Source organism: Bactrocera dorsalis, chromosome 5 (assembly GCF_023373825.1).
Source record: "Bactrocera dorsalis isolate Fly_Bdor chromosome 5, ASM2337382v1, whole genome shotgun sequence".
Lineage (NCBI taxonomy): Eukaryota > Metazoa > Arthropoda > Insecta > Diptera > Tephritidae > Bactrocera > Bactrocera dorsalis.
In genome coordinates, this window is record NC_064307.1 from 13,127,781 (window position 1) to 13,149,534 (window position 21,754).

Below are 21,754 nucleotides of genomic sequence, written 5' to 3' on the forward strand. Positions count from 1 at the left end.
TGTGTGAGCCTGCTGCTGAAGCTCAACTTTACGTAATTTTGGTTCACAGTTGCTTCAGTTATATTTCTTGAGCACACACACACATACAAACAGCCGTGTTAACTTCAAATTTTAGAATATTTTATACTAACACCACACACACAAATGCAAAAACACTGAAAGCAACCCTTATATTTTGCACATAAACGTGCTCACATACACACATACAACCACATATGAGCAAGTGAATAGTATTTTCCACAGGGGCGCAACACCTGTCCGTGAACGCGTCCAAAAGAGCGCCGGCGAGCGCAACAAACACGAACTCATTTGACTCTCACTCACGTATCGGCGCGACCGATCGTTGCTGGCTAAACAAACAAAAAAACTTGTTTCTCGCCTGCGCTTGACGAGCCGGCAGGTTTTGGGCTTGAAACGCACCTACACAGCGGCAATTGATGGCAGCGTGCGCTACGTAGCCAACATGCGAGCGTTTAGTGCTAGCTAGCTGCTTGTTGTTGTTGTTGTTGGCTTTAAAGATGCTCACTTTATTCTTCTTCGCCGATGATGCGTCTGATTTTGTCGCTGAAAAGTTAATGAATTGCTGCGTCGGCGTCGCTGTTGACTACAGCGTCTGCGCTTGCGCATCATCACACATTGGGCATATGCATGTGTTTGCTTGGGTGTGTTTGAGTGTGTGTGTGTGTTATTGGCGTGGCAGATCGCATTGTTATTTTTGTTAAAGATGTTGTTTCGCAGTTTGGGGCTTTTGCTGGATTTCGCAGTCTTCATTTATATTGGCAAGTAGCGCGACGAGCATCTTCAGTTCTCACAGATCGGTCCAAACGGTACGGTCTAGCAAAGTAAAGCTTTTTTCAAATTGTAATTTCCAGCATACATATTTTGTTGAAATTTAACACTTAATTTTTGTTTATTAAAAAAAAGCATTTAACGGCAAAAATATAGTTTTATATAAAAGTATATTTAACGAAAGTTGAAAAGTTTATAAAATAACATAACTAAAGTTTAAGAAGGTTAAAAACGTTTGAAATAAACCTCCAAAAAACACTTGTGCACGCAACCACTTAAAGGATATTACAACAAACATTTGAAAAAATAACTGTGGCTTGCTGAATTATTGAAATATATACATACGTATATACAACAAAGACACTGTGTAACAAATGCAAATAATTTAAAGGACTAAAAGCAGATTCTAAAAATATATTTCAAACGCTTTCAAAGGATTAAGTGTTAAAATACAATAAATAAATGCTAAACGTGTTATTAGCCGTTGCTGTCATAATTAATTAATTAATTTTTTTTTTTCTTTTTTCTCTAAAGATTTTTTAATAGATCGCCTAGAACTTTTAGAAAAGTAATTTTCCTTGCTTAAAGCAAATCAAATTTTATATTTGCAAAAATGGCGCGTGCTGTACTATGCATGGTAAGTTTGAGAGTTTAGATTTTTGAATTTTAGAAAATTGAAAAAAAAATATATATTTAAAAAAATAAAATTATTTAAAGTAGAAATTATTTTATTAAAAAATCATGATGAACAGTTAGAAAAAAAAAGATATATGAAAAAAAATGAAATAAATAAATAAAATATTTAAAGTAGAAATTATTTTATAATAAAAAAATTAAATAAAAAACGCTTTCTTCAATTTTAAAAATTATCTAAATATTTTTTTAAGAGAAAAGAAAATTTTTTTTCTTTTAGAAAGTTATAAATAAATAAATATACATATGTATATGTATATATCGATTTTTGAATAAATAAAAATCTGTTTTTTTTTTAATTAAATAAAAAAATAAATTATGTAAATACTAAAAGCAATATAATTTTATTTATTTAAGATGTTAGTTTATTAAAAAATTGATTTTTCTAAATACAAATAATTTTCTTTTTTTAAATTAATAAAAAAAATAAGTAATTTAATTATCAAATTAAAAAAAAATAAAATAAATTTTTTTTCAATTATTTTATTTTTTTTTATCTAAAAATGTAAAGTTCAATATATTTTTTTAAGTAAAGGGAGATATTAGTTGAATAAAAATCAATTTTTTCAAAATAAATAATTTTCTTTTCAAAATTAGTAAAGCAATAATTTATTAAAGTTAAGTATTAAATTAAAAAAGTAAAATTATTTTTTTATCAATCATTTAATTTTATTAGTATATATTTAAGAATATGAGTCTAAATATATTAATTATTGTATTAACTAATTTATTATTATTTTATTTATTCTCATTTACACTTATATATATAATATATGTATGTATGTATTGTATATATGTATATGAATTTCAAGTTATCTGTCTGTTAGGTTTTTTAATTTTTGAAAAAAAAAATTTAAATACAAAATTGGTTTATGATAGAATTTTTTCGGCAAACGAAATCAATTTTTATTAGATTTTATAAGAAAAATTAGTAAATATCTTTTTTTTTGTCTCCGTGTAAAATATTTTAAAAGAAAAATTTTAATTAGAAAAAATTTAATTTTTTTGACAATTTTTATTTTTTTTTTATTAAAATAATTGAAAAAAAAATTATAATTTATTTAAAAAAAATATTTTTTCTAGTTTTTTGCAAACAAATTTAATTTAATTTTTTGTATCCCCGGATCTCATTCATCTACAAGCAGAAAATCAAACTTCGGGCAAAACCATTCTGAGTTGAATCAATTCGTATGTATGCATGTAAATATATACTTCAAATATTTTTGTAAAAATATTATGTGCGGAACCGTTAATGCACACGATTCTACATACATCACTATATACGAGATATAGTACATACATATGTATGTTTATTTTATGACCGTTGTTTTATTTTAAATACCTGACATTTAATGACTTTTACACGGCGCAACATTTTCTTTTTTTGTTTTGTGCATCATATTTGTACTATACTTTTCGTATTTTGCGCCGAGTTAGGAAAACCATTAATTGCATACTTCCAATAGCTGTTCTCTAAGCTTGTAGCTTGTATACTTATTGCTTAAATCGCAAAATTCACCTTTAACCGCGCGGCTTTAACGGCTTGAGTACATTTCCCCACACTCGTGCATATGTTTGTACAAATGAGTAATGTCCACAGGCTGTCAGCTCAGATTTAGCTGTCGCCATGCGGAGCCTTAGTAAGTGTTTGATGTAGTTTTCGCTAAAACAAATATTATTTGTTTACATTCTAAAGTGAAAAACACAAAAATAGAAGAAATGTTATGACAGCGCCGTGGAGAGACAGCTTTTTGCAGTATGTGAATATGAGTAATGGGGAAAGTTGTGATAATAATGTATTATTGCGGGTTTTTTATAGCAATTGTATTCGCAGCATTTGGAATAGATTATGCAAGCTTTACTCTGTGTATACCTCCTTTTCTTCTATCTATATTTAAACGTACTCTGCCTTGCGCTCCCAATCCAGTTTATGCGGTTTTTCAATATCTTCTTTTTTTAACCACTTTTCTGCAAATCCAGCACACTTCTAACGCATTCACTTTTGTTAACTTTTTTTCTGGCGACCATAGCGTTTAGTACCTAGCACCGTTATAGATCTGCCAACTCATTTCTAACGGTATACGCATACAAATTAACTTGTCTTCGCGAAATAAATGCGAATGCAAATTTTTGTTTGTCGTTAAAAGCTGGCAAGCATTTGCGTATAACTCTCATGCTCATATTGTTTCTGTTCTGAGAAAGAAAACAACAACAGTCGAAATTATTCACTTCCACGCTGTTAAAACAAAACTTACCGGTAAAAGCCATTAAATAGCGACTAAATAAATAAAATGTGGAAAAAATGAAAAATAAAAAAAGTTCTGTAGAAAGAATACGGAATAATTAAATGAAGGTCGCACTTTGTGGCTTTCTTTTATGGACGGTCTACAAGCTTTTTGAAGTCTAAAAATGCAATATGAACAATACCGGTTATATTGGTTACTGCTACTTTCTCACTTTTCCTTTTCATTGTGGTGGTGCTCTTGAATCATTGTCATAACTGCATGAATCAGCGAATGCTATTTGGGAGAAATGGTGTATTTTGTGGAACGATCTAACCTAAAATAATTCTACTAATTTCAGTAAGTGATTGATTTCTTACTAGAGGCGATTTAAAAGGTTGTTGGCAGCTGTTTTGGGTTTTTTGAATTGCATGTCGTAATAATAATATAAGTAAAATCACATTGAAGGATTTTGCTTTGCCAGATTTCAGAAGTTAAACGAAATCTTTGGTTTTTGTGCCTTAACACTTAAATGATGTCTTAGATTTGGTAGATTGTCTAAGATCGTTTCAATTTTGGAACTGACAATTTCATAATAATATCTTTGCAAGCTAACATTTCTACTATGACACAACTATTAACAGCTAAGAAACTAATCGCATGAAAATCTCACTGGCTTTCATATAATGGGTTCAAATTTTATAGGTTCCTACTGTAAAATATTCCAAAAAGGGTAGAACAAGAGCACCATTTAAAATTATTTAATAATAATTTAACGCCTGAAAGTGAGCGTGGTACTTTGCCCACAAACAGTTTTCGAACTAGTGAAGTCACTCTCATATTTATTTTTTGCTTTCAAGTTTCCTTCACTGCCACACCAATCAGTCAGGAAGTGAGCTTGGAAGAACTGTCGACTAAAATCGACGACTTTATCGGTCTCACAGGCCTTACAGCAAATTTTCTAAAATAATTTTTTTCCGAACCATTCAACTACCCACGTCAACACCTATTATACAAAACTAAAAAACAGTTAGCACTATTTTGAAATTTTATTAGGACCAAATTAAAGATTTTCAAATTTAAATTTCATATTATTTGGCTCAATCAAATTTGCAAATGAGCGGCTATAAATAAAACGATTTGTAAATAGGAAATGTTGTTTCAGCAAATTTGCATTTTTCATTCATAGCCAGCGCCACTGTTGCTATTATTTTAGCGCTCGACGAAAAAAACTAAAAAAGGAGGAGGCAGAAATATTTTTTTCTTGTGGCCCAAACTAAAGTATGCCAAAATGATAAATGAAATGCGTTGGCCTTTTATCTCACGATTTTCGTTTGTTTGTCGTTTTATTATTTTATATAATACATGCTGCAAAACACCGTTAGTTGGAGTGGTTTTTGGCGTGGTTTCGACGTGACACGCGGGTTACTTTGCAATGACAGCTACAAAATCAGACAGCTTGCGTGCGCTCGGTCACAACTTTTTTTGGCATGATAAACAATTAAAGAAATATTTTGGCGCTTTTGTAAATATTTCTTTTTAATTTCTTATTTTTATTATTTTTTTTTTTAATTTTTTATTGATTTTTTTTCATATTTAATAATTTTTTTTTTAATTTTTTATTGATTTTTTTTAATTTTTTTTTTTTTTTTATTACCTTTAAACCGTAAACATAGCGTATTTTGCATTTTAATGCTTCATCTGCAACTGTTGCTTGCTTACCTTCGTTTTTTTGAAGTTTTCGATACATAATTAATGAATTGAGCAGCTGACGCATTTTTGCTTACATCTTGCACACGTCATTCTCCAAAGCAAATAACTAAATATGGGCTGTAAGCATGCTAAGTAGTGTGTAGTAGCTCCTCCGGGAAGCGGTACAAAATGTCCGAATTGTGCCAGCGCTCTTTGTTTATTTTCGCTTTTTTTTTCGATATTTGTATTTCGGTCAACGCTTTGCTCGCGGGTCTTCAACCCGAAATTCCTATGAAGAATACAATAATTATGCGAATGGATTTTCGTTGGTTTTTTATTCGCAAATATTATTTACGTGTTTTTGTGCAGAAAAATATTTATTTTCGATTTTACAGTTGTTATTGATGACCTTCCTTCCTTAACATATTCTAAGATGTATATAACTATTTTGCCAATCAATTTGCACCATGTCCGTATGTTATGAAGTGTTTTTTTGGCACCTTGGTCGTGCCAATGTTTATCACGCAAAGGTTAGTGCCGCCTATCACTACAACAACTACAAGGAAACCAATTTGACAGCATTTTACATGGTCAATGAGCCATGAGCAGAAGAGGTTTAGGTTTTTTTAGTGGATTTAATCATATGTGTGGTTATAAATTTGCGAATTCAGTGTTAGAAAATACATACATATATACCGTTGCGAATTTTTTAATTGAATAATTTTGGATTAAAAATTAGATTTAAATTTCTTTTTAATTTTTATTCGTCGAAAAATAATTATTTTATTTGCTACTTCAATTTTGAAATTAAAAAATATTTTCTGAGCTGCTATCGTCAACTTTTTAATTCGAAAATTTTAAATTAAAAATTATATAATATATTAAATTTTTTTACGGTAAAAAATAGCTTTTTTGTTACTACAGTTTTTTAATTCACAAACATTTTCTCAATAATCAATTTTTAAACTCAAAATCAGAATTAAAAATTTTATTTTTAATACATAAATAAAAAGATGTAACCAAAATGTAAGTGCAATTCATTTTCAATGCATACTTGGCAAACCAAATAAAATAAAACAACATATGAAACTTTCAAATCTTGACAACTTATTTAACTTTAAATAAATTGTTTTAAATACTCTTACTAAATTAAGTTTTACGCAATATTTAAAAATAATACTGATTTCAAAAATCTTAAAAATCATCCCTTTCAAACCAACCGAAATTACAATGTTGCCAAATTTCTTGTTGCTTGTTGCCGAATTTCGCAAAAATATTTATAGCCTCATGACACAATAGTTTAATGCATGAATCAAAGAAAGCGCTATCTACTCCACAAATTTACAAGCGTGTACGTAGTCTTAATTGTTATTTTCAAATCCAAACGAAGAAATAAAATCGCAAAAAAAAAATTATTTGCGAAAATTATAAAGTTAGCATTTCAAGGTTGTGCTTTTGCGCAAAATATTTTTTATGTACTTATGCATATGAGTACGCATACGGTTAGTATCGCTGTTATATTGAAGACCGCGCACGCTCTAACAAAACGCACACACACACACATAAACAAGACAGATATGTTAATTAAATTTGTTTGATTTTGCGTCTGACTGATTACTCTTATTTTTTGTCTGCATTGCTCATCCATTAGGCTGGGTATTCACATATAAACTGCACTTATTTTTCACTAAGGTGTCAATGGTTTTGATTGTCGATTTAATTGCGTGTGTTTGCAAGGGGGTGACTAAATAAGTTGCACATTTCAAAGCGTTTTACTTAACAAACTGCGTTTTTAAGCCATTTGCTGCCGCTAAGCCATGCTACAGCCTGTTGACAAAAAACTAAAACCGTTTGATTGATTGCATGTGAGGATTGCTGCTTCAATTTGCCAATCAATCAGTGTGATTCTAATCACAATTGCAGGGAGTAAATGAAATAAATTGGTATTAAAAAGGATGTTTGGCGTTGATTGAGTAAATTTTTCGAAAATGTTTTGCAGCATTTTGATTTTTGTGTGAGTTGAGGCAATTTGATGGGTTTTAAGTTAAATGCTGTTTTATTATCTTGTTGAAAGGATTTAGAAATATAGTTTTTTGATTAAGCAATAGTATTGTCGAAATATGGGATAAATTAATTTAAAAGTGAAGGAATTTCGAACTTAAATGCCTGTAAAGTTAGCTTGACATAAATCACTTTGAAAAACGCGATTTCAACCTTTTATTTTTTTGTGTTATATATAATGAGTTTTTAATTAAAATATGAAGTATTCTATGTTCTATATTCTAATTTTAATTCTTCATCCTATAATATCTTCTATGTTTTATATTTTATACTCTATGTTCCATATTATATATTCTACATTCAATATATTCTATATTCCATATTCCATATTCTATGTTCTATATTCTATATTCCATATTCTATATTGTATGTTTTGTATTCTATAATCCAGATTCTATTTTCGATATTTGATACTAGATATTCTGCATTCTATATTCTATATTCTATATTCTATATTCTATATTCTATATTCTATATTCTATACTCTATATTCCATATTCTATATACTATATATTCTATATTCCATATTCTATGTTCTATATTCTATATTCTATAAGCCCGAATTTATTTGAACCCTTAATATCTATCTCGGGAGCTTTTTATGAATCACTTTAAAAGACATGACTCACATCATTTATATTTAATTTTTTTACTGTGAGCAATCCTTAATTTCTGCTCGCTGAATTCTATCAGAACTTTTTACTTAAAAATTGCTGCTGACGAATCCAAGTTGGCTCTTTACACAGGTAAAACAATCTTGTTTCCATAATTACCTACAAACATATGAAAATAAATATCTGAAAATTACGAAGAAAAGTAAATCAAGCTTGCCAATCTTGAGTGACCATCTGAAGAGCCGGCATAGTAAGCAGTATCACGTGCGTAAAAACTTTGCTATGCTAAGTGTGTTACAGATATATGTATGTATGTATATGTAAATATATTCTTTAAAGAATGCTTGCATGACATTATAAATAATATTCAAAATAAGAAACCAGCAAAGAATAAGAAATTGCGTAGACCAAAGTCGGCACTTTGAGCCATGAATATGTATGTACATAGTAGATATGAATGTATATATGTACGTATGTATGAATCTGATGTCCACAAGCAAGGCTGTCTTTACTACAGACAGAGTTAAGACACTACTTCGCTTCAAAATTTACTCATATTTATGCAATTTGTAGTTGTTGTTGTCGTTTTGCTACGCATTGTGCACGCAGCTGATATGCAAATATGATAATAACGCTGCTAGACTGACGACAATGCCAGGCCTGCCAGGCTCTTGCATAAACACAAGAGCTATTAAAAGCGCTGTTGTTGTTGTTGCTGTTGCTGCGCTATCATGCTTTGCCTACTGCAGCACTTCAGTAGCGTAGTGCGACTGTTGTTGACTAATACCCGCGAAAACGTAGAAAATATTTTTTTTCTTGCTTTTGGGTTGTAATGTTCTTAAGCTGCCGCTTCTGGAGCGCCATTTACGCATAACAATTAACGTCAAACAGCTTAACGTTAAGTGCAGATATGAAATTACAAGAAATCATGACAAATAGCAGCAAATGGAGAAACCGTAAGACGTGAAAAGCAGTCCAAAAAACAAACAAAAAATTGAAATGCGTAAAAAAAGCTGGTCGCCAGGCCGCAGATGGCGATCTGCGCCTCTGCGGCTGACTGCATAATTAATTGTTTGTTTGTACGAATGCGTGCGGGTGTGTGCGTGCAAACGTGAGTTGGCAAACAAACGCAAATTTAAATGCCCCACAGTCGTCGCGTTGCGTTTTTGGCTGCCGTTGTGGGTGCCTCGTCTCACATATCTGATTCAACACGCATTCGCAGACTGTTCGCGTCTGTTTTTATGTAAATTGATACGGATTTTTATTTTACATTGCGTCTACTTTTGCGTCACTTTTTACACTTCCGCCTGTTGCGGTCCTTCCTTTCTGTTACATTTACCACTTTAGCACTTTTTCTATAACGGCACTGTTTAGGAATTTCCTCTACACCAAGCAAACGGTGCTTTATACACACACTTTATTGTAACACACTGTTGGCCGTGTAAGCAAAAAACCAACGAAAGGTCAAACGCCTGCGTGCGTGCGTGCCACGAAGCGGCTAACCAACTGCTGTCGTTTATGTCTTGTTGTTAACGGTATGTTGTAAAATTTGGCTAGTTTCGCTTGTACACTTCATTTTTGGCAAATTGTCGGCAACACCTACCCGACTTTAACGCTGCTAGTCGCGGTGGCAGATGCTTATCGCTGTTAAATAAATTCTCTTAAAGAGTTGAGATAAAATTGAGTGAAATATGAAAAACTCGTTGTCTACAAGCGCTTGAAATTTATCTACACACATATATTTTACATTTTTTATTACGTATTGCCAAGTAACAGTTATAACTGTATTTAAGAACTTGCCCACACAACAAGCGAATACAGTTATATCAATAAAATTATACAATAATTATAAGCTGCTTGCCACTTAATCAATTCAGCGCTTTGTAAGCATGACTGGCCGGCAGGTGTAATTTACTGTTAATCCACTACTGTTCATTGCATATATTTGTAACAATTTGCACATTGCAATAATTTATTTGACAGTTTGCTGAACGCTCAATATAACGGTAATTACGTTTAATTTATGGCTAAATTGAGTGTGAGCAGTAAATTGCATGGTGTGTATAGGGTTGTACATATATGATGTAACAGCTGATTGAAAAAGACCTCAATATAACGGGAATTTGCGATTAATTTATGAATGAATAGCGAACAAGCTGGAAATTCCATAGTGTGCACAGAACTTAATATTAAGTTATTGCTGATTGACAAATCACTCAACATAACGGAACTTACGTTTAATTTATGACTGAATTGAGTACGAGCTGTAACTTGCATAGTGTAGGCTGGGATTTGTATTAGATTACTGCTGATTGAGAATTCACTCAATATAACGGGACTTGCGTTTAATTTAACACTGAATAGCGAGCAAGCGGGAAATTCATGGTGAGGATAGGGCTGCATATAAAGTACTTGAGTGGCGTTCTTAATAGCTTCATCTAGTTCTTTATCAATTTATTGAGCTTAGATAGAAAATATTGCTAGTTATTAAATATTATATTACAGTAATCCGAGTAAATTTTTTTTTACACTCAGCAAAGCTACAGATCCTCTGACTTATAGTTTACTATCTTCTATCGGCCGTTATTTAATATTTTTACCCCGTAGTGGTGCACGAAATGTAAATACATAAGATATATGCAAACACAAAACTTCTTCAATTAACACTCAAAAATGTAAGCAGTCTCTATTTGCTCTTCCAAAGGTGTTGCAGTAGCTCAAAGTAGCTCTTTTGCCGTTACCAGCGAGGTATTTGGGCGCGAAGTGTGTAAATTGGTTAGTTAGCACTAACTGTTACATTTCATAATATTTTCGGCTAATTAGGGTACTTTTTTAATTCCTAATGTGCAACTTAACATTACTTTCAATAACACTGTAATATATTAATTGAAGTACTTTCATTTGGTCGGAAAAGGCACAAAGAAAGAATGTTGAAAATTTTGAGTTTTCTTGCATAAATATCAAATTTTAAACTTAGAAATAATAGTTAATCGCACAACTGTTACTGAACTGTGCTTATTTCAAATGATATATAAATCGTATCGTAATTAAATTTTCAATTCGCAAAATCAAGAAATATTGCACTACCCAAAATTATACCCAAAAGTATTGTAGCCTAACCAAAACTATACCCAAAAGTCTAACCTATACCGTGCTACACACAATAATTACTTTTTACAAAAAAAAGTAAATTTCAATTCACAAAAGTACTTTTATTGCACTACCTAAATGTACCTAAAACTATACCCAAAAGTCTTATAGTAACCAAAACTATACCCAAAAGTCTTACCGTTTAACCTAAACCTTGCTACACAGAATACTTTCTTAAAAAAAAAATTAAATTTCAATTCACAAAAGCACTTTTATTGCTTTTATTGCACTACCCAACTAAAGCTAAAAGGCTTACAACGTAACCAAAACTATACCCAAAAGTCTTACAGCCTCCCATAAACCTTACTACACAGAATCCCATGTCACGCCGCTCTGTAAAACTCGAATTAATTAATATATAAAATGAAAATTAACAAAAAATAATTTAATAAAAACACATGTAAGCTCCAACATTCGCACAATTTTTTGCCAATTTTTTCCCACAGCACTAAATATATTAGCAATTCAAATGCCGTTAGTTTTTATAACGTATTTTAAACAAAGAGTTACATTTGTATGTGCGTTATACACATTTTCTGCTTTATTTGTAAGCGCTATCAGCTCCGTTGTGTTTCCGACTTTAACTGCAGACGCAAAAAAATAATTAATAATGAATGACACATAACCTAAAAAATATGAATTCTATATGATATGTTAATGGGCGATTTGAACTATTTTTGCGGCATAAATGGGTTTGCGTTTCCCAGATATGGCAATATAATAGCGCTTACTGATGAAATTTGCTTTGTGTGTCGAAAGTTGTGCTTTGCTAGCTGCTTGCGGTGAAAGCTTATTTATTGATGAAGTGGAAATGCATTAATTTAGGTTTCTATGCATGAAAAGAATGGCTTATTTATGCATAATGAATTATAATAAATTAGGTTAGGTATGGAAATAGTTCTTACGTCAACAGCGGAGCAGCAATGTTTGGCGAAAAATGAGATATAATAGGAGAGACTAATAAATTTCAAAATAAATTGTTGAAATATTAGAATTTTAATTATGGCTGTTTTTGGTTCTTTTGAAAGAAGAGTTGCATTTGGAATATATTATGAAAGCTTTAAGGCAATTTGGTACCTAACTTGGTTAATTTTGTAACTTCTCGGGTTAGCGAAGGCAGTATAAGATTTAAAGGTTGTTATGAAAGCTTTAGGAGATTTTAATGTGAAAGTTTTGGTTCTAGCAAAGACAAAGTACTGGGTGGTCGTTATGAAAGCTTTAAGAGAATTTGGTATAAAGTTTTGTTAATTTTGAAATCAATTAGATCATTAATAAACCAAATTTTTGCACTTCGTAGGCTGTTGAAACTAAAATAAGAGATTTAAGATTAAAAGAAAGTTTTTGAAAAAAAAAGATTCTGAAAAATTTCAAAATTTTTTAAGATTAAAAGAAAATTTTTGAAAAAAGAAGATTCTGAAAAATTTAAAAATTTTCATATTCAGCGTGCCTCCCTTATTAAAATCGCATCCATACACATACATATGTAATACTTAATTCACCAAAAACTCCTTGACTTTTATCACTTCAATTGGCGTTATGGCGTCATTGCAGATTCCTTATGCGTTAGCATTCATTGTCTGCGACATTGCCATTGGCCTTAATGGTACCAAAGACAAAGCTAAATAATGAAAACCATCAAAAATGAATATAAAAAGTAAAAGTGTCAATGCTAATCGCTGCCTGAAACACGCAAACTTAAATCCAGTGAGCAATAATCAATAACTTCTATTCAACTCTAGTCACATTAAGCTGTAAACAAGAAGCAACAATGGCGAGGAAGAATTAAGCAGAATTAAAAAAAGATAAATAAAGTATAAAATAAAGTATGAATAGAAGAATTAATAAAACAAAAATGTTATGCTAAGTAGAAGTCTACGCAGCTTCGACAAACAACTCCATAAGACACCACTGCTGCACAAAGAAACCAATAAAATTGTTGAAAAGCAGATATTCAAATGTCAGCAGCTTATTAAGTTGACCAACAGCTTTTTAGCAAACATAAATATTCAAACATAAATATTAGATATAGTTGCGTTTTAAGCAAAAGAAGAAAAATATTTAACTAAATAGAAAAAATAAGAAAAAAACCAAACCAGCTACATATTTGCCAATCGCCTGAAGCGTGATGAGCCGCGTTAGCAGCAGCCAAATGCCAATAAACGCGGCTTCTGCGCATTGGACCTGTGTCATTTAGGCCTCTTTTTCTGATTTCCTGCAGCGCTAGGCAGAAAGCGAGCGATAGGCAGCGTGTTTACATAAAAATTACCAGTTTCACTTTCAAACCCAATTCAGGTATTGATACGCAAACAAACAACAACACTGCGGATTACATAGCAATTGGCTGCCGAAGATCACGCACACAAACAAATACTGTTTAATTTTTAGTTAAATGCTATTTGATCATCACTTCAGCACTTGACTGGCCGCGCAGCGCTTGCGCACATACATATCTGCATCGTTAACACTGTGTACCACCAGCAGCTTGCATGTGTTGGTGAAGGTCGCTGTTTGGACTGTTAATAATGCCGTTGATATTATTTTTATTATCTTTTGTTTCTAAGTGAGCGCTGCTATTTTGTTTCCACATTTTATTTTCTAATTTTTTTTCTTTGGCTTGCGCTCCCTCCTCTTGCATACGCTATTTGCATTCGGACTTTCTCGCAGCGAGCCAAAAATTGTGGATGACATCAGCTGCTCGAAAAAGCTGAATTAGTTAGTCAAACGGTTTATGCTCAATAGGCGAATTAAATTTCGCTATAATACATTCGCACATATATGTGTGTGTGTGCGTGCGTGTGTGTAGCGGCCAACCAGGTGGGTTGTTGGGATTTTTGTATACTTTTTGGGCGTTGTATTTTGCGCGCTTAGCAGAAAAAGCATTCGAATGTTGTTTCGAATTAATTTCATTTTCTCTCTGGCTCGCGTGAATTTCAAATAATCGGTAACTGCGCTGAGTGCATACCAATTTAATTAAATAATTTAATATATATAAAGATTTGATGGTTGAAAATAATTAACAAAATGTTGTGAAACTCGATTTTGCTAATGATTTATTATGCATGCAAATTTTTGTGTATATACACATATATAATTAAATGTTCTGTGTAGTTGGTTGTTTGGTTTGTTTTGACATTCTTCAAAAATCAAAATTTAATTTGCGTCAAAGCAAATATTTTGCGTTTTACTTGATGAAAGAAAAAATATTATTTTATTTTTAATATTTAGTAATAGTGACAGTAACAGTAGAGAAAAAAACAGTTAAATTAATTTTTAATTATTTGAAGTTTCTATAAATACTATAAAGCTAATTATTGAAGAGTCAAATTTAATTAAGTTGAAATTAATTAGTACTAAAAATTGTTTAAAATAGAAGGTTTTAAGAAAAAATAAATTATACAAAATTTATTTAACTATAACATTCTTATATTTAGAATGAAAAAAATTTATATATAATTTGAAAATTCAAAAAAAAAAAAGATTTATATTTTATATTTCGAGCGAAAAAAGTTGTTGATAATTTGAGAATTAAAAAAAAATTAGTTTTTTAATTTTTTTAATTTTTTTTTAATTTTTTTAATTTTTTTAATTTTTTTTTTAATTTTTTTTTAAATTTTTTTTTTAATTTTTTTTTAATTTTTTTAATTTTTTTAATTTTTTTTTTAATTTTTTGTTTTAATTTTTTAATTCTTTTTTCGATTGAAACAATTTTATTCATAATTTGAGATTTCAAAAAATATTTTTTTTTTATATTTTTATTTAAAGAAGCTCATTTATAACCAAGACTTTTTTTATTAAAGAGTGTTGAAATTTTTGATAAATTAAAAATTAATTAATTATGTGTTATTTTTAACTTAATAATGATGATATTTTGTCTTGCTTTTACCCGAAATAAATTAAACTACATAAATATTTCTTAGATTTCTATTATTAAAAGCTGATTTTTAAAGAGCAAAGATATTAAAAATTAAATAAAAAATTTTAAAAATGAAAAAGAAACATTTATTGACAAAAAAATAATATTATTTAAGAATTCACAAAAAAAAATATTTTTTTTAATTTTATATACACCAGTTTGTTTAAAACCAATAATGTTTGTAGTTAATGAAAATTTGTGAAAACATATTAGTTATATATTTTTTATGACGATATTTTGCCTTTGCTTTGACGAAAATTATCCTCAAACTTTTATTTTTAATTTGAAGCTATATTTTAGCCGAAATAAATCAAACTATATAAATATTTCTTAGTTTTCTTTTATTAAAAGCTGATTTTGAACAAGAAAAAAATACTATTTGAAAATGAAATAAAAAAAAATATTTATTTACATTAAAAAATTATTTGAGAATTTACATAAAAAAATAATTTAAATTTTATGACAGAATTAAAAAAAATATATATTTAAAAGACTGGAGTAATAAAATCACATGTGTACCAATATTCCATTATTTTTTTTTAATACTATTAAATAAAAAAAACCATTAATAATATTTTCTTTCAATGCAAAATATTATTTTTTGGCATTTTTCAAAAATAATTTTGAACTAAAAATACTCAAAAGTTGCTTGCTCACATGAGAGCTGATAGTCAAACTAATCCTGAGCAAGCATTTATATGATGACTAATTCCATCCAATCTCCGCTCGCTCTTATTTGACATTATAATATCAATTTACACACTTCTATTTAAAACTAGAACGTTTTTTGTTTATTTACTTCATCATAGCCAATTAAGAACTTCACAATTTCAACCTCCTTTTGCCAAAAATAGAAAACTTTCATAACTATCAATCTTCATATAAACAAACGCATAAAAAAGCTTCCCACAAAAAATCACTTCCGGTAGATACAACTCTGTGTATGTCATGTGTAAGAATTGCAGAACTTCTGCGTGCTAAATATATTTGCCGCTTTGCTTTGTCAGCGCTGAGTTGCTTGCGAAATTTCGCAATTCAGCAGTCAATTAGCGCCATGCGATAGTAATTTTTCAATACACCGCATCCGGCATTGCAAGCTGATGAGCTAATTTTTATTTCATATCGTTGATTACAGTTGTGTTCCCACCAATTTTAGAAATACCATTGAACTTTCCCAAATGTGTTTATGTAAATTACGTTAAGCTAACGCCTTTTACGAAATGACACTACGAAACTCGTTAAGTGATCGTAAATTTTCGTAAATTTTTATGAAACACAAGGTGTAGAAGAAGATTTTTAAGTCACGTTAGCGGGTGGGATGCGTTAAGTAAACACACATATACATACTTATAATAGCACCAAATTTACCGCTATAGTTTGAGGCAACTTGTCATCCCCACATTCTCAAATTTAATTACATAAATTCCTTACTCGTGACATTTTAACGGTTAGTGCGGGAAACACACCCGCTGCTGTGAGTCACATAGCCACTATGTTCTATACATAGTTGTGCTTGTGGTGGTGGAACCGCAGTTTGTGCTTAACAGTATTTTTTATGTAGTTAAAAATTTTATAATTATTTCCAAAGAGTTAGTTGACCCATAAATTACAACAAAATGTTCTAAAAATGCTTTTAGCAACAAACATACATACATATATCTGCCGTAAATTACTTTTAACCGCTTAAGTGCTTTTGGTTTTGTCTGTGTGCGTGTGTGATTACTAGTATTTGCATATGTAATGTGTATTTGCATATGTAATGCCTCATTAATTGATGCATTTGAAAATCCGTTTCAATATTTATTCTAGCGCTTGCAAACGCCATTACTTGCATGCATGTCTGTATGTATTTTTATTTAGACTGTGTTGCCTTAGTTGTTATTGTTGCATTGTTTGTGATTATTTGTTGATGCATGAAATTTTTATGCAATGCACGCAGACATAACTTTGTATGTGAAATATAAACAGATATTTTTGAATTTGAATGAAGCAGCCCCACACACACGCTTATGAGCATGCATGCATATGTGTAACAAAGTGTCTTTGCGTTTGTTTACTTTTGTTAGTGACATTTGCTTTACTGTTGCTTTACACCTCTTGACTTTTGTTGATCTCGTTTTTATGGGGATTTTTTGATTTTTTTGTTTTGGGAAACACCAGATGAGTCTCGCATACATTTGCAAGTATGTATGTACATATGTACATAGACCAGGGAAGATAAATTTTGAAAGTAAGAATAAAATCATAATAAGATAAAACCCATTGGAAACGAAAGTTAAAATAACAACGACGATTTCTATCAAACAAATTTTTGAGAGTTTAAGACAAAAAATTATATGATTTCTTAGATTTATTTTTTAATTTAAAATTTTACTTTAGAGCTCGTAATTGAAGAGAGCACTTAAAATGATAAAAAAAGATATTTTTTTGACCCACCCTAATATATAGAAAATAAATGTAACTTATTTTTTAGATGATAATTTTATTAATGAGCTCAAACTTAAAGAGAAAACATATAAAGGGGAAACAAGTTTTTTTTTTGGCCCACCCTAATACTAGTATATAGCAAATAAAAACAACTTATTTTTTAGTTTATAATTTTATTAATAAGCTCAAACTTGGAGAGAGCAAATAAAGTAAAAAAAAAAATTTTACCCACCCTAATAGCACGTAAAAAATAAATATAACTTATTTTTTTATTTACAATTTTGTTAATGATCTCATACTTGGAAAAAGCGTATAAACTAAAAAAAAACATTTTTTTCGACCCACCCTAATATAGACAAAATAAATATAACTTATTTTTAATTTATAATTTTATTAATTAGGTCATACCTGAACAGAAATTTTTTGAGCTATCTTCCTACAAGTTTTTCAGAAAATAAATTGAAAAAATCGATTATTTACTCACCCTAATATATAGAAAATAAATACAATTTTTTTCTTATAATTTTATTTATGATATTTCTTGAAATTGATAAAATATACAAGTATAATAACTATGTAACATTTAGTATATTTTAAATTAATATACCGAAATTATTTAAAATTATTATTATTTTACAATGACCTTAAGTTGATATTTATTTTTGTATAAATATATTTTTTAATTAATTTTATTTTTTATTTAAGTTAATTTTAAGAAGAAAAATTGATTTTAAAATTATTGATAAATAAAATATTAAAATTGATTTACTCATTAAAAGTCACAAAATATACTAATTCGTTTTCTCTTTTCTTCTCTTTCTAGGTGAGTGATTTTTAACAGAAAAAATACCAAAAATATTAATATTTGTAAAAACCCTACATGCAGGTATTTATTGAATATCATTTTCAGTTTTAACTAAAATTGAATACATAAATTCTGATAAATGCCTTTAAGCGCATTAAAATTAACCTTAAAATTGGCAGCTGCTATTGGCGTTTCAGGGGCGAGCCAGCAGCGCCAAGGCACGGCGATGAAGATAAACACAAATTAAAAAGCAATATACACATACATACATACATACATATATATATGAATGTAAGTAGTGCAATATTTATGAACTTTGTATGACAACAAATTTCACTTGCACGCTTTCATGGTCAAAATCGTTGCATAACCTGTTGCCAGCGCGGAAGAATTTGCCACAGTTTCGTTAAAACCGTAAGCAAGCGAGTCAGCGTGCTGCCGGCGTTGTGTGGCGGCTGTAATATGAGACAGGCAAATTTTTTGTTGCTTTTGGTTGTTGCTGTCGGTGCACGAAGCTGGCGTGCGTGGTCGGCGCGTCGCAGTGTACAGCATTTGCCATTGCGGCGGCGGCAATGTCTCATTAAGGCCAAGTGGTTAGCTGAACGCAGTTAATCTTCCAACAGCGCTGCAATGCAGACGCAGGGCGTGGTGCACTGTTGTTCAGTTTTTTGTTGCTTTTTGTGGTTTTTTTGAAAAAAAAAAAATACTTTGGTGAATTCCGTAATTTTCCCTTAGTTTACTCGGCCACACTGCCTGCCCGCAAGCTATAATTTTGTAACTGTCAAGCGCGAGCAATTCGAAACAAAGTTAACAACCGGCAAACATGTGTACATATATACTTACATGTATGTATCGAATGTTTGTATGTCCGTTAGTTGCTGTAAATAAATTAAGTTTTCAGAAAAAATGCAATGCACTGACCTTCGTTGAGGCGCTCTTCAACGCACACATTATTGACGCTTCAATTTCAACAAGCTGTGTAATTTCTTAGCGACTTCACTCTCGGCGCAGCCTCGAGAAACCGGCTCCCGAAGTGCGGGCGCATCTCGCGCTCATTTCGTGTCAGTCATTCGATTCAGCTTTTGAATCGTTTGTTGGCGTCATGCAGGTACACATACTATGTATTGGAGCTCTGGCGGCAAATTATTGAATGATTTTCTGATTGACAATTTCAAAATTTTGCTACTAAGTTTGGCGCGCAGTGAGGGTTAGTATATATGTAGATATGAAATGAAATGCATGCATGTGCGGCAAAATGCATTTCTGCGGTCATTAAAATTCTATGCCTGTATTAGCATGCCTACTCTAATTCATTTAGAAGCTTTATGAGCGCATATTTGATCTTATTTTGCGGTTAAAATGGTCATTAAAGTCGCTGCGGCTTCGCAATTCTCTTTTGCGGTTGTGCGACCACAAAGTAATGAACTCTTGTGCGCATTAATTAATCGAAAATTATTTACGCAAATTGCAGCGAGTTGTGGAAGTGAAATGTAAGCTGCTAAAATTTGGAAAATTTTAGTGTCAGAAAGCAAATTTCCAACAAATTTCCACAAATGTTTTTGTAATAGTACATTTTGTAACAAATTTTCGCACATTTGCCATGAGTCGTTGGGTGCACTATAGCAACATAAATAGTCTCTAATTTCACACAATTAAATAAATTCACTGAATTTGTGTGTAATTTTTCAACAAATCAATCACAGACTGGGCGGGAAATTAATAAAGCATTGTGCTCTTTGCTGATTTTGCATTCACAAGTGTGGTTATATACATATGTACGTACGTTGTTCGGCACACAATGCTTGGCAATCAGCAGCAATTAATCACAGTCTATTAGAATTGATTCAAAATCATGTTTTTGGTGCAGAAACTATTATTTGTGGTCGTGCTGAATTACTAATCAAGCACATGAAAGCAACACAGTACAAAATGTCCAAATTTTTAAAATTTTTGAGTGGCAGCTACTTGCAATGCCTCTATATGTGGCATATGCATATGTAGTTTTATAGGTTATCTAATACATTTTTTTGTAAGAGGATTCATATGCCAAATAAATAAATAAATATTTTTCTGGTATTTACACAAACATGCAAAATTAATGTGAGGCACAAAATGTAGCAGCATTTCATATAGATTTTTCAGAGCATATACATATATATCTGGTTGTCATATAATTTGAATTTGATTAAAAGTGAAATTTTGCAACTAAAAAATGTTGTTTCCAAAATATATACTAAAATTTAGAATAAAATAAAAATTTTAGGCTTGAACATTTCTTACATGATTTTATGTTAAATTTTTTTTTTGAAAATGTATTTCATAATATTTAAAAAAATAATATATATTTCAGTTATTTGGAATCCTTTAAAGTGATTTCTATATATTTTTTATGGTTATCGAAATATATATGCATTACGTATATGGATTACGTATATGGTATATTTAATTGAAATTTCCATTTTTTTTATATTGGAATATTGTTTTAAAATTTTCAGTATACTTATTGAAATTCTTAACTAGGTAATACGAGTACATAACGTACTTTTCTTTGTTGTTTTTATTAAACTGTAATATATGTATGTGTTTTCAATTTTTTTTTTAAATTTTGTAATTAATTTTATTATTTTTAGTTGCAATTATATTAAAAATAAAATTTAAATAATACATTTAAGGTTTGTATTAATTTGTAGCCTATTTTCCAATTGCATAATTTTTTAATTTTTTTTTATAATTTCTTGTTACTATTATAATAAATTTTTGTATTCAAATTTTTTTTCATAATTTTCTTTTATGATATTCTTACAACAGAAATGAATTTAAACAACGAATTTTAGATTTTTGTTAAATTTTAATATATTTAAAATTTTTTTTTTTATTTTTTTAATTGTGTTAATAATTCTTTGTTGCAAATATAATATAAAATATTTTAAAATTTAAAATTTTTTTTTTATTTTTTTTTAATTTTTAATTTTTTTTTTATTTTTTTATTTTTTTTTTATTTTTTTGTTGCATATTTAAAAAAAATTTTATTTAAACTTTTTTCATAATTTTTTTCATTTAATTTTTAAATTTTTTATAAAAACTTGTGAAGAGCTTCAATAACTAAAAATTCTGCTTTCAAAAATAATTTAAACCGATATTTATCTGCATGCATTATTAACAAATTTAATAAAACTTACTAATTATTTACGAAAGGGAAAGCAAAATTTTTAGCTTTTTTTCATTAATACAAAAAAAAAGCAATAATTATAAAAAAACTAAATTGCAACAAAAAAATTTTCCAAACATAAAAGTTAATAAATTTTCAGTAAAATTTACATATTAAAATAATTTTGAGATTTTTAAATTTTAATATTAAATTAATTTTCGAAAATATTTATATAACAAA

The 21,754-nt window shown here is 29.7% G+C and overlaps 1 protein-coding gene and 1 long non-coding RNA gene across 2 annotated transcripts in view; one reads left to right on the forward strand and one right to left on the reverse strand.

The window, feature by feature from the left end:
• Positions 1–21,754, reverse strand: part of LOC105224455 (EMI domain-containing protein 1) — a 175,279-nt gene that overhangs the window by 54,693 nt on the left and 98,832 nt on the right. The gene's annotated exons all lie outside the window — the stretch shown is intronic.
• Positions 766–20,622, forward strand: LOC125778856 (uncharacterized). The gene is made up of 3 exons (XR_007422991.1): positions 766–861; positions 1,324–1,426; positions 18,385–20,622. It is a non-coding gene; the product is annotated as an uncharacterized LOC125778856 (long non-coding RNA).